Below are 15,824 nucleotides of genomic sequence, written 5' to 3'. Positions count from 1 at the left end.
CTAAGTAGAGACATCCATCCTCGAATCATGAGGACTCACCAAAAATCTAGGAGAAATGAGCAAATCCAAGCTTTAGCCACAATGAGGACCACCTTGAGAACCGGACCCTACACTTGGGGAAAATGTAGGAAAATATGGGTTAGTACAAAAATGCACTAAGTATGATAGCCATGCATAAAAACCTTGAAAACATGCTAAAAGGGACATTTTAGTTGAATGCATGCACTTTACTAAGTTAAAGCATCATTTTGAAGATAATGGAAAAGCATAAGTCATAAGCATAGTCAACATATAGATCATCATAACATAAGTGGAATACTTCATAAATACCTTCAAAGCATACTTGTGCAATGCATGAATAAGATCCCATAATAAGTAAAGCTTCTTGAGTAGACATAATTCATAATTCATATTCTTGTTCATATTGTTGTCATAGTGGGAATAAGCCTTAACCGACGTAGACCGTGTGAGCTTAACATGGAATCCGGTGGATCCACTAGCTAAATACCTATGAGGGAACATAGTTTATGGGATAAGGAGATTGCTACTAGAAACCCGAAATCAACTAAGGTAGAAGGTCTCCATCTAATAAGATACATACTTTGGGAACCCAGACTTAACTATCGTAGACGGAACCCATTTGGAAAGCCGGACTCAACTAGTGTAAAAGATTCGATCTCATGTTCAATATCCTCTCGGTGCTAAGCATTAATTCCCATGGATTACATATTAAGTCTTGACTTAAGTTCATATTTATGGAAGAATGTCTTGACACTCAATCCAACATAATTCATAAGATAGCTCATAGATTCAATTGGTGAGAATAGCCTATCAACCTTAGAATCATAATTTTGTGAGAAAACCATTCACATCATACCATAATCATACATAAGTGTGTCAATGAGAATATCCTTTCAACAACACACAACAAGATCATAAACATAATCACTTCATTCTCAAATTGTTCTTAAAGCATATAAATAACCTTCATAAAACATGCATAATATCATATATTGCCCTTTCAAAGGTCAAAGCTCATATCAAATCAACACACCTAGAATTACTACACTAGACATGGATAATAATCATAATTCAAATAGCTCAATTACTATAAGCAAAATCCCATAATACTCTTCTATCATCAACAAACCCACATCTTAAGATCATAATTGGGAAATATGGGGGAATTCATGGATTCTTAGTAATTTCAATAGAAAACCATAATAAATCACCAATTTAAACATAATATAACATAATTCAATCATTATAAACGATTTTGAAAGGAATCCATGAGTTTGGAATCAAACCCTAACTTTTGGGGAATTACTAGTTTTGAAATTGAATCGGAGGGACTCCATGGATGAAGGACTACCATACCTTAGCTATGAATCTGCAAAGAATTTGAGTAGAAAACATTGCTCAAAACCTAGCTCTAACTTCTTCTTCTTCTTCCTTGAAGTTTTAGAGAGAGAATTTTTTTGGAAAGGATGAGTTCTTTTGGAAATTTAGAAATAGTGATTTGGATGACTTAGTTTAGGGGTCTAAAATCCTTTTATAGGTGGTTAAAAATAGGCTAAAATGACACCACTTATTATTAATTAAAACCAGAAAACCCCAAAGTGCCCCTAAACTTAACTGCCAAAAAGCATTTCCAGGCCTCACCCATGACCCACCACTGACGGACCGTGGTTAGACCCCGGCCCGTGCTGGTGAACCGTAGTTTGGTTCTGGGACTTGGTTACTGGGGCCTTGTTCCACGGATGCCCACTCTCGGGCGTGGTACAGGACGTTGGTCCCCTCGTGGGGCACTGTCCATGCCATTTTCTAGGGTCTTCCTCAAGGACCCATGGTTGGTCCTTGGAGGTTGTACCTTGATATTCTAACACAAAACCCTATAGTTTTAGGTACTAGGAGGTACGTTCATGACTCTAACCCTCACGTCAAGCTCTAGTTGAGCCTACTAGTTTCCGGGGTGTTACAATATCTCCCCTTTGGGAACATTCATCCTCGAATGACGATTTAGACACCTTACGAAAATAAAGACTCAAGACTAGCAGCCCATCATGCATGAAACATCAAAATAATGCACAATTCAAAGGAGGAAACTTCAACTCTATCTCAAATATAATCAATGCAACATAAGGAAGTAAGAACTACATCTAACGACCCATTATGCATGAAACTCAACATTTCTCATATTCATAGGAGAGATTACCTTCTCCAACTAAAAGTATGCTCAACACAACATGATGAAGCCAATATGTAATTACTCTCACAAGCATACTAAAACATGTTCATCAATTCATCTCATGAAGTCAAATAGGCAACTCTTACTCAATGCACAACAACATGAGGAAAATCAATCATAAAAACTCATTTTCTTACTAAACATAAATTTCTCAAGAACATGCATAACATAAGAAAATCATGGAAAAACACCTATAACACACATGACTCCTAAAACTGGAGAACTCAAGAGGAACTACTTACCTCAAGCTGGAATAGGAGTAGAAGGAAAGAGATGAGGATATCCGGATTTCATATTGACCTCGGCCTCCCAAGTAGCACCCTCAACTAAGTGATTTCTCCATAAAACCTTCACGGAAGCTATTTCCTTATTTCTCAATCTCTTGACTTGCCGGTCTAGGATCTCTACCGGAACCTCTTCATATGAAAGACTTTCGTCAACTCCCAACCCTTCTAGGGGAATAATGGATGCTGGATCCCCAATACACTTCTTAAGCATAGAAACATGAAATACCGGATAAATCGGGGCCAACTCATTTGGCAAGTCCAACTCATATGCAACCTTCCCAATACGTTTCAAAATTTGATATGGGCCTACATACCGGGGACTAAGTTTCCCTTTCTTGCCAAATATCATCACACCCTTCATGGGTGAGATTTTCAAATAGACTCAATCATTAACTTGAAATTCTATTTCCTTTCTCCTCACATTGGCATAAGACTTTTGTCTACTTTGAGTTGTTCTCAACCTCTCTCTAATGAGTCAAACTTTTTCAATAGCTTCATAAACCAATTCGGGACCAATGAGAGCAATTTCACCTACTTCAAACCAACCAACTGGAGACCTACATCTCCTACCATACAAGGCTTCAAAGGGAGCCATACCGATACTTGAGTGACAACTATTATTGTAGGGAAACTATATTAATGGCAAGTGGTCATCCCAATTACAGTTAAAGTCTATAACACATGCCCTCAACATATCTTCCAATGTTTGGATGGTACGGTCCACTTGCCTATCGGTTTGGGGATGAAAAGCCATGCTAAGTTTAACTTTAGTACCAAGCGCTTTTTGGAATGACTTCCAAAAGTGTGAAGTAAATTGAGTACCTTGATCCGAAATAATAGATAAAGGAACCACATGCAACTTCACTATCTCTTTTATATACAATTTGGCATAGTCTTTCGCTGAAAAAGAAATCTTAATGGGAATAAAGTGGGCTGATTTTGTCATCCGATCTATAATGACCCAAATAGAATCATGTTGCCTTTGAGTGCGAGGCAAACCCACAGTAAAATCCATATTCACCTCTTCCCCCTTCCAAGTGGGAATACCTATATCTTAAGATAAGCCTCCCGACCTTTGATGCTCAACCTTAACTTGTTGACAATTCAGACATTTGGCCACAAATCCCGCAATGTCTTTCTTCATACCATTCCACCAATAGACTTCTCGTAGATCACGGTACATCTTGGTGGCTCCTGGATGAATAGAATACTGAGAAATATGAACTTCCTCTAAAATTTGTTCCCTCAAACCATCAACATCCGGAACACATAACTGACCTTGGTACCTAAGCACCCTATTCTCCCCCTTGGGAGAAAGCCTCAATAGACTTCTTAAGTACCGACTCTTTCAACTCAACTAATATAGGATCAAGGCCTTGCTTAGGCTTCACATCCATCACAAATGACGATTTGGAACCATTATGGACCATGACACCACCCTTGGTGGAATCCACTAGTTGAACACCTAGCCGAGCCAACCTATGCACGTCACGAACCAATTCTTTCTTTTCATCCTCTACACGAGCCACACTACCCATGGACAATAATCTACTAAGTGCATCCGCTACAACATTAGCTTTTTTGGGTTGATAAAGGACACTTACGTCATAATCCTTTAATAATTCTAACCACCTTCGTTGGCGAAGATTTAAGTCCTTTTGACTAAACACATATTGGAGACTTTTATGATCGGTGAAAACATCCACATGGACTCCATACAAATAATGCCTCCATATTTTCAAGGTAAACACAACCGCCGCTAATTCAAGATCATGGGGTAGGATAATTCTTCTCATGAACTTTAAGTGGCCTTGAAGCATAGATAATCAATTTACCGTTTTGCATTAGCACACATACCAACCCCACTCTAGAGGCATCATAATACACCACAAAACCATCCGTACCCTTCGGTAAGGTCAACATAGGAGCAGAAGTAAGTCTATCTTTCAACTCTTGGAAACTTTTCTCACAAGCTTCCTACCACACAAACTTAGCCTTCTTTTGAGTCAAAGCCGTTAAAGGAGAAGCAATGGAAGAAAATCCCTCAACAAACCTTCTATAGTAACCGACCAAACCCAAAAAGTTTCTAATGTCAGAATGAGTTAGAGGTCTAGGTCAACTCTTTACCGCATCCGTCTTCTTAGGATCTATCTCAATACCCTTGCTTGACACAATATGACCAAGGAAAGCTACAAACCTTAACCAAAATTCACACTTGCTAAAGTTTGCAAAAAAGTTGTTGGTCCTTTAGAACTTTCAACACAATTCTCAAATGGTCCATATGCTCATTCTCACTCCTTGAATAGATCAAAATATTGTCAATAAACACAATCACAAACATGTCTAGGTATTGCCTAAACACTCTATTCATCAAGTCCATGAATGCCGCCGGAGAATTGGTCAAACTAAACGACATCACTAGGAATTCATAATGATTATACCGAGTTTGGAAAGTCATCTTTGGGATATCTTCCCCTCTCACCCTCAATTGGTGATTGCCCGAACGAAGATCAATCTTAGAGAAATAACTAGCCCCTTGAAGTTGACCAAACAACTCATCAATTCTTGGAAGAGGATATTTGTTCTTGATGGTTACTTTATTCAATTGATGATAATCAATGCACATTCTAAGAGACCCATCTTTCTTTCTAACAAACAACACGGGAGCACCCCATGGTGATATACTCAGTCGGATAAAACCCTTGTCTAGCAAATAATTTATTTGCTCTTTCAATTCTTTTAAATCTGCCGGAGCTATTCTATAAGAAGGAATAGAGATAAGTTGCGTATCTGGAAGAAGGTAATTACCAAAATCTATTTCCTGCTCGGGAGGAATACCGGTCAAATCATCGGGGAAAACTTCTGGGAACTCATTAACCACCGGGACGACTCAAGAGAAGGGGTTTCAAAATCTACATCCCTCACCCTAACAACATGGTAAAAGCAAACTTTCAAGATCATCTTTCTAGGTTTTAGGTAGGACACAAATTGACCTCTAGGCATGGAATTTCCCCCTTTCCACTCTAAGATAGGCTAATTCGGAAATTGAAATTTAACCACTCGAGTTATACAATCAATAGAGGCATAACATGCATGCAACCAATCCATACCAAGAATCACATCAAAGTCGAACATGTCAAGCTCTACCAAGTCAACAAGTGTAACTCTATAGGACAAGGAAATAAGACATCCTCTATAAACCCTCTTAGCCACCACAGAATCACCAATCGAGGTAGAAACCGAAAAAGGTTCTAATAACTCTTCAGGGAGCATATCAAACTTCATGGCCACATAAGGTGTCACAGAGGACAAAGTAGCACCGGGATCTTAGAAGGCATATACATAAATAAGAAAGACTTTAACATACCGGTCACCACATCCGGGGAGCTCTCTTGGTCACCTCAGGATTAAAGAGCATAAAAGCAATTTTGCTTTGGGGCATTGAAGTTTGAACTTCTAGGAGGAGCTTGCTTATTTTCCCTTCCCTTAACTTTGAGAATCGGACAATCTCTCATTTTGTGGCCACTCTTTCCACAACCATAGAAACCATCCGTGCCAGCTAGGCACTTACAATCATGCTTCTTCCCACATTTGGCACAAGTAGGCCTTACCATAGAAGATCTATTTCCATTGCCTCCTTGATGTTTGGGGTTAGACACCCTATCTTTGTTGACCCTTGAGGAAGCATTTGAGGAACCTTGGTTGGAGAACCTTTGTTTGAACCTTGGTCAACCTTGTCCATCATTTGGAGAAGTTCCCATCACTAGTTCTAGCTTTTTTCACCTCCGTATTCTTTTCCTTGAGTTTTGAATCCTTACTTTGTTGAGAATACACCATAATCCTTGATATATCCATGCCATGGAGGAGCATTGCCGTACGACACTCTTTTTTAACTAAGTCGAACACACCGACATAAGCCTGCTCATCTTAGCCCTTGAGTCCGCCACCATGCTTGGAGCATATTTGGAGAGTTGGGTGAACTTTAGAGCATATTCCTTAACACTCATACTTCCTTGATGAAGGTTGATGAACTCTTGTACCTTAGCCTCCCTCAACTCTAGGGGGAAGAACCTATCAAGAATGCCGATTTGAACAATTCCCATTCTACCTGGCCCGATCCTATGGGTCTCTCACCCTTCCACTGATCATACCATACTTGAGCAACATCTTTCAATTGGTAGGCGGCTAACTCCGCCTTCTCTTATGGAGACACTCTCATAATATCAAGTACTTTATAAACCTCATCGATAAACCTTTGAGGATCCTCTTTCCACTTTGGATCCATGAAATTACAGAGGGTTCATTCTTGAAAATTCCCTAACCCTTGAAGTAGCCGAATTCACATTAGGATTCACCAGAGCTACAATGTAACGACCCTAAAAATGAACTAGTGAAACTAGAGCCTAACGTGTGTGCGTTTATGTTTTTCATGAGATTTGATGGTGTTGTATGTTGTCTCAAGCTTTGGTTTAGGAGTCAACATAAAGGCATGTGTTAGACTCCGTAGTTGAAAGACCCCTTTTGATGATTAGTTAAGGGTTTCAAGGGCTTGTGCCAAGCCACAGGGGCAAGGCCTAAGCCAAAGGCCAAGGCTGCCCAACCTTGGCCAAGCACTACCTTATGACCACGGACCACTTCACGATCAGTGGTCTTGACCACGGTCCATAGAAGTGGCCGTGAAGGTCACTTGGTGGAATGGCAAGCAAGGCAACTTGGCCAAGCTATTGCCCAAGTTCCACGGACCACTTCACGACCAGTGGTCTTGACCACGGCCCGTAGAAGTGGTCGTGAAGATTACTTGGCCATGTGGAGGTTTAGCAAGGTCGAGGGAGCTACTGACTAGGGACCACAGTCACCACTATGGGCCGGGTCCCCCTTCACGGTCAGTACAAGTGACCTTGGTCACTGACCGGGCTGCCTAAATGAGGGTGCTTTTAGTAAATTCTTATTTAAGTTGTATTGATGTGGGGTCATTTTAAATAGATGTATATCATACATATATATAGTTTTAAGTCTTTAAACACCTATTTCCCCTCATTAATCAAAAGACCCAAATCAAAACCCCCAAGTTCTTCCTCTCTCAATATTTCTCTGTCAACTCAAATAAGAAGAAGAAGTGGGATCTAGGGTTTGGATTCAAAGCTTCTTCATCAAATTTCGTGGGGAAATCTTAGAAAAAGGTATGGTGATCCTTCATCTAGGGTTAGTTTTCACCCTAGATTCATTTTCAAAGACGTTTCAAAGGTTTCAAGTTTCATGAAAAACCCTAAGTTTCACTCAACCTCATGGGTTCTTGCATAAAATGTTTTCAAATGATAAACTATGATTATACTGATGATTTAAGATGAAAATACTCCATGAACCCATGATTTCTCTCAATTCCTATATTGTGCCTTATGAAGTGGGTTTGTTGATTATTAATGAATGTTGATGGAGTTGTGCCTAGATTGATTTAGAATGTTGACTTGTATCATCATCTATGCCTAATTATGGTGAATTGTTGTAGTAGACTTGTATTAGAGATGTTGATCCACTTGAAAGGTGGATGTGTTTAGTTATGATGTAGTTACTTGATGTTAGTATAAATCTGCATGTATTCTTGATTAACCTAAGATTCTAGGGTTATGTCATGAAAGAGGCAATTGAGGGTTTAAATGTGATACTCCAAGAATGATGAATTTCTCAATTTAATGCCTTAGACTAGATCACCTAGACTTGAATTGGTTTAGGGTAATGCTTCTAAACATGAATTGACTTGATCATGATATTATGTGCATGTTGATGAATACTTGAACTATAAAGTGCCAATCATGATGTGATAAATGTATTGATGAGTTGTCGGATCATGGTATTCCCTTATCTATTGTATTATTGCTATATGTTGGGATGAGTTGATCCATAACCCTTGAAGGGCATATTGTGAAGGTTTGTGCATGTTTGCAAGATTGTGTGTGGACTATTGATTTACTTAGAAGTTGAAAGTCCTATGACTATTGAGTATATTGTGGTATTGTTGAAAGGCTATTCTTTCATACCTCTACACTTGATATTGTATGAATGGTCTAGGATGATTATAATGTTGTTGATTGTGACATTGTAAGGACAATTACACACACACACTCCATGCATAAACATGATCTGATGTATCAATGGTGTTAATTGAAAGTATAGTTCTCATATGCACCTTTACACATTATTATGCATTAAATGTACATAACCATGTTGATCCTATTGTGTTGATTGAAAGTCCATTCTCATGAGAACACATGATCTTGGTGAGATAGTTATTCTCGCATTCTAATGTTGATTCTAAGGTAGTTCTCACTTGAATGAATCTATGAGCTATTTTAGTGAGTTGTATTGAACAAAGGGTAAAGTATGCCTTCACAAATGTAGATACAATTCCATGGTAATTATGTATAATTGGGAAATAATGCCTAGTACCGAGTGGATATGGACAATGAGGAAAAAGGCCCCTCCGCTAATTTAATAGGTTGGGTCATCTATAGTAAACTCATGAGATGGAAGCTCGTCCGCTAATGCAATAGGTTGGGTTTCTATTAGCAATCTCCCTATCCCATAACTATGTGCCAAACATAGGACTTAGCTAGTGGATCTACTTAGAAGCTAAATATAATTAGTTCTACCTTTGGCAAGTAAGAACGCCTTCTTTTGGTGTGGGGTTATATGACACCGGATTACATGTAGCTCACATGGTCTATGTCGGTCATGACTAATATTCCCTAATAACAATAAGATAATGAATATGATAAGAACTATACTATGACTTCTTAATGGGTTTACTTGGTAGAAGTGGGGGTGTGGGACTTCACTTTTACATTGCTCAAGGAGACTTATCAGGATGTTATGGAATGGTTTTCTTATGGTATGATAAGATATGAATAGATGACTTTCCTTATGGTTAGTTCATGTACGTGTATAATTCCTCATTTATGACTATGGATTATGGTAAGCTTGAAGATTATGGAAATGAATATGTGGCTTCAAGGAATGCTTAGTAAGGTTGGTATTATGGGATGCCAACCATACATTGCACAAGTGTTCTTAGAGGTTGCTAAGGTATTGATACTACTATGTTATGAGTGTATTGTGACTATAACTTGTCTTCTATGTTTGAAAATGCATATCGACTTTCCAAACTTAATGTATGAAAGTCCTCTAAATGCATGAATGTGTCCTAAATGAATCTAATGAAGAATGTTGGTTTAAATGCTTAAATGTAAAGATGCATGCTATATTTGGATTGTATTATGAGTTACTTCCTTGTCACGTCTATTCTATATGAATGTGCCTTGTCTATGGTGACTTCAAAAGAGTACTTAGTGTGAGTAGTAGTATGGGATGCTACTTGCACATTGCACAAGTATGACTTAGAGTTGTCTTAGATGTTGATCTTAATGTAATGATGTGATTCATATAATGTTTATGTCTCTTAAATGCTTTATTGTGTAAAGGTGGAAAGGATGAATGGTAAGTTCACTTTTTGGGTGACCTTAAGGTGGTGTCTTAGTGTGGGTGGTGGTATGGGACGCTACCCATACATTGTACAAGGCATAGCTTGAGGGTTACTTGAGGTGGAGGCTCAAGTTGAAGGTAAATGGTTATATGTGATTTTGCTCAAATGTGAATTATGTGACTTTGTATGTTGGTTGTGACTTATATTATGCCTCTTGTATCAATGTTCTTGAAGTTTTACAAAAATGGCATAATGCATGACTTTCAACAAAATGTCCCTTTTTAAAGCATGTTTTCGCATGGTCATCATACTTAGTACATTTTTGTGTGCTAACCCACATTTTCTTATTTTTACTACAAGTGTAGGTTTCGGCAAGTGATTGCTTTCTCTAGGGAAGCTAGGGATTAGAGTTCTCTCAAGACCTCTTTTGGTATGTCCTCATATGTCGAGGACAAGGATTTTATGTTTAAGACTTTGTTAAGACTTCGATTGTAAAGGGTCGTGACCCTATCTTGTTAAACTTTGTCCAAGATGGCCATGTCAGACTTAGTATTCCGTTGCTTTATAAATGTATTTTGATGTTGGATTTATTAAAGAAAAGTTTTAAATTCCGCACTATTTCTATGTATCTAATGTTATGAATGCTAAGAGGCTTGTATTAGACCCCTTCGGGGTCGAGTACGCCGTGTTACGACTAGGGGGTGCTCTCGGGTCGTGACACAACTTCTCTATTGGCTTGAGCCGCACGACTTGAGCCAACATTTGTAAAGTAGACCTAAACTCCGCATGGGTCACATTCTCAATCACGGGATCAACCATAGCTTGATTAGTTTGAGGAGGAGCTCCTTGATTCACATTGTCATCCTCCACCCTTCTAACATTAGCCCTTCGTGTATTCATATCTTGAAGACACAAGAGAAAGATTAAGAGAGGGACTTTATAGAGTTAAACTCTATGGCACGACTTAAGAGTAATGACAAAAATGTAGTTTCCATTCATCTTATAGCCTCTCATTCATAAATGTGGCGCGCTTCACACTCATGAACAAGACTCTACTAGACGTGGCTTATGAGACATCATCCTAGAGTTATTCTAAATCTTGTGCTCTGATTACCAAGTTTTGTCACGACCCAGGGGTACACCCTAGATGTAACAAGGCACATAGAACGTTGAAAGACCCCATGTAAGCCACTTAGCATATCATAACATAAGCATAGAACAACAAAGAGTAAAAACACATTTCAAGTCCAAAATTTTCATAAAAGAAAGCGGAAGTCTAGACTTGTCTCAAGTTAGCCATCTATTACAATACTTGAAAGAAATAGGGTCACAACCCATACAACATAGTCCAAAACGGAAATACAAGAAATGAAAGTACTAAGTGGAAACACATGTCCTCGAATCATGAGGACTCACCAACAAGCTAGGAGAAATGAGAAAATCTAAGCTTTAGCCACAATGAGGACCACCTTGAGAACCAGACCCTACACTTGGGGAAAATGTAGGAAAATATGGGTTAGTACAAAAATGCACCAAGTATGATAGCCATGCATAAAAACCTTGAAAACATGGTAAAATGGAAATTTTAGTTGAATGCATGCACTTTACTAAGTTAAATCATCATTTTGAAGATAATGGAAAAGCATAAGTCATAAGCATAGTCAACATATAGGTCATCATAACATAAGAGGAATACTTCATAAATACCCTCAAATCATACTTGTGCAATGCATGAATAGGATCCCATAATCTCACCCATACTAAGTAAAGCTTGTTGAGTAGCCATAGTTCATAATTCAAATTCTTGTTCATATTATTTTCATAGTGGGAATAAGCCTTAATCGACATTGACCATGTGATCTTAACATGGAATTCGGTGTCTACCCCACACCGAAAAGGGGTTGTCCTACTTGCCTAAGGTAGAACCATACTCTTAGCTTAGGTGGATTCACTAGCTAAATACTTATGAGGGAAAATTGTTTATGGGATAAGGATATTGCTACTAGAAACCCGGACTCAACTAAGGTAGAAGGTATCCATTTCATGAGATACATACTTTGGGAACCCGGACTCAACTATCGTAGAAGGAACCCATTTGGAAAGCCGAACTCAACTAGTGTAAAAGATTCCATATCATGTTCAATATCCACTCTATGCTAAGCATTAATTCCCATGGATTACATATTAAGTCTTGACTTAAGTTCATATTTATGGAAGAATGTCTTGACACTCAATCCAACATAATTCATAAGATAGCTCATAGATTCAATAGGGTAGAATAGCCTTACAACCTTAGACTCATCTTATTGTGAGAAATCCATTCGCATCATATCATAATCATACATAAGTGTGTAAACGAATATATTATTTCAACAACACACAACAAGATCATAAACATAATCACTTCACTCTCAAAGTGTTCTTAAAGCATTTACATAACCTTCATAAAACATGCATAATATCATATCTTGCCCTTTCAAAGGTCAAACCTCATATCAAATCAACACACCTAGAATTACTATATTATACATGGATAATAATCATAATTCAAATAGCTCAATTACTACAAGAAAAATCCCATAATACTCTTCTATCATCAACAAACCCACATCTTAAGATCATAATTGCGAAATATGGGGAATTCATGGATGCTTGGGGATTTCAACATAAAACCATAATAAATAACCAATTTATAAATAATATAACATAATTCAATCATTATAAACAATTTTGAAAGGAATCCACGAGTTTGGAATAAAACCCTAACTTTTGGGGAATTACTAATTTTGAAATTGAATTTGGAGGGACTCCATGGATGAAGACTATCCACAGATGAAGGATTACCATACCTTAGCTATGAATCTCCAAAGAATTTGAGTAGAAAACCTTGCTCCTTACAACCCTAGCTCCAACTTCTTCTTCTTCTTCCTTGAAGTTTTAGAGAGAGATTTTTTTTGGAGATGATGAGTTCTTTTGGAAATTTAGAAATAATAATTTGGATGATTTAGTTTAGGGGTCTAAAATACTTTCATAGGTGGTTAAAATAGGCTAAAATGACACCACTTAATATTAATTAAAACCGAAAAACCCCAAAGTGCCCCTAAACTTAACAGCCAAAAAGCAGTTCCAGGCGTCACCCTTGACCCACCACTGACGGACCGTGGTTGGACCCACGACCCGTATTGGTGAACCGTGGTTTTGTTCTGGGACTTGATTCCTGGGGCCTTGTTTAACGGAGGCCCACCCACGGGCGTGGATGGACCTACAGAGCGTAGGTCCCCTTCGTGGGTCACTATCTATGCCATTTTCTAGGTTCTTCCTCAAGGACCCATGGTTGATCCTTTAGGGTTGTACTGTGACGTTCTAACATGAAACCCTATATTTTAAGGCATGAAGAGGTACCTTTATGACTCTAACCCACACGTCAAGTTCTAGTTTAGCGTACTAGTTTCCGGAGTGTTATACTCTTTCTTCAATTGGTTGAACTAAACTTGAGCAACACCCTTAAGTTGATAAGCGTCCAATTTCGCCTTCTCCACCGACATCACTCCCATGATCATCAAAACCTATACACCTCATTAATGAACTTTTGAGGATCTTCCTCAACCTAGGAACCATGAAACTCTGGGGGATTTATCATAGTGAATTCCCTCACCCTAGTCACCTCCGTACTTGGTATACCGTGAGTTTACAATATTTTTGATGCGTTTCACTTAGAGTTTGTGTGTCTTGGGCTATTTTTTATTAGAATTAATCTTTAGTGTATAATGTTTGCAGGAAATAGGCTTGGATGTGGTTGATGAAGATGCAAGTTGAAAAGTGCAGAAGTGACCACCAACGGAGCCACCCACATACCGTAGGTCCATCGACGGGTCGTGGATGGGCAGTCGTAGGTCTTGGTCTGGGAGTTGAAGTTCCAGTACCCAGTCCACGAAATTCCAGGACGGACCGTAGTCTAGTCCATGGACCATAGGTGATGCATCGTAGGGGGAACATCAGGGAAGTCTGACCAAGTGTTGAACCACAACCCATCCTGTACAACCGTCGATGGTGATCTGTGAGTTGAAGGTTCCAGTACATGATGGATTTTTCCAAGTGTTGAGCCACGAAAGGGACCTATGGACCGTAGGTCGACCCACGGTCCGTAGGTCGAAGTGTCAATCGAAACTGCATCCTGACAATTCGTTTCCTTGTTTTGTTTCCTGTTTAAGTTATGATTTGTTTTCTATAAATAGGAGTTATAAACCTCATTTTTTAGGGTTAGACATTATTGTAAACTTTTAGTTTTTGGTGTTTTGGGAATTAACTTGCAAACTTTAGCAATTTGATTTCTGGAATTCGTTTTATATAATTTTCGCTTTGAAATTCAATTGAAGATTTCGGGTTTCCTCAATTTTAGTAGTAAGTTCATGAATTCTTCTTTTCTAATTGTGAATTGTGAACTCTCAAGCATGAGTTCCTAAATCCACAACTAGGGTTGTGGGAACCATGAAAAATTAACAAAGTATGAATTATAATTAAGTAATTCTTGAATAGTGTTTATACATGTATTGTTAATTCTTTCGTTTAGAAGTCTTTTTAACGGTGGCCAACGTTAGAACTCGCCTCGTTTCTACTTGCCGGACCAAGGAGGTAGTGAATGAGAAAAGAATTAACAACAGAGATTTAGTGGATGCTATCTAATAGTCTAATGTCAGTTGGAGTGAGGGTGAAAACTAAGCCATACATTGATGTGATGTCTAATCTGGGGTAAAGGTAAGGGTTAGCAAAGCATACACCCGTAGCCGGACCAAGGTGCATGGTAAAATTCCTTACTTGGAGAACCAATCACTTAGGGATACCTAACTTACCAACTTTGCATGTAAAACACTAGGAAAGTATTACTATTATTAGGATTACCACGTGAAGATATTGTGGGGAACACACATACCCTAGTTTCTCTCTCATATTGATAACTCAAAGTTTGAATCTTGGTTAGTTATTACTTAATCAACAATCTGTTACTTACAAAATTCCCCCTTTGTTTACTTGTCTCAGAAATAGTTTGACTAAACGGATATAATAGTAAGTTAAGTTTAAGTCTGAACCATATTTCTCGTGGGATCGACCCCAACTTACAAGTTGGGTTACTTATTTGACAATGATAACTTATACTTCTTTGGGGAGGTGTAATTTGAGTGTATCAAATTTTGGCACCGCTTCAAGGGAATACGACTTTTAGATTAAGTTTAACTACATTATTGAACTTTAGTCAAGTATTTGCCAATTTTACGTTTTGTTTTTGTTTTTGTTTTCTACAGGTTTCTACTCTAGTGTATGCCAAGTACACAAAGTCGAGGTGAACCATTGACCCCCTACGATCCTGAACTAAGAAAAACTTTGAGAAAAATGGCAAATCTAGGGGTCCATAATAATCCAATCATAAAGGAACATGAGGATGGAGATGAATTGCAGCTTCCTGGAGTTGGTAATGTGAACGCTCAGGTTCGTGGTGGTAATCTAATCGAAGATGTAGAGAGAGTACTGAATCCGCCAGCACCTAGGTTGCGTGATAACTATAGGGTTGAATACAATACAGTTGAACCAGAAGGGCCCATTGTTCTTCCTCATCTACCTTCAGGGCATACATTTGTGGTGACTAGCAGTCTGATGCAAATGCTCACAACAAGAGGGTTATTTTCTGGTCTAGCTTTGAAAGATCCACATGGTCACATGGCTAAGTTAGAAGTGTCTGTAAGAGTTGTGTGGGACGACCGAAATTGGATATGAATGTCATAGGTTGAAAGTCTTCCCTCTATCATTGACTGGTGAT

Source organism: Solanum verrucosum, unplaced genomic scaffold, assembly GCF_900185275.1.
Source record: "Solanum verrucosum unplaced genomic scaffold, falcon-dt-bn FXZP01000003.1, whole genome shotgun sequence".
NCBI lineage: Eukaryota > Viridiplantae > Streptophyta > Magnoliopsida > Solanales > Solanaceae > Solanum > Solanum verrucosum.
The sequence above is the reverse complement of the archived record's forward strand: the minus strand, read 5'-3'. Positions refer to the sequence as shown.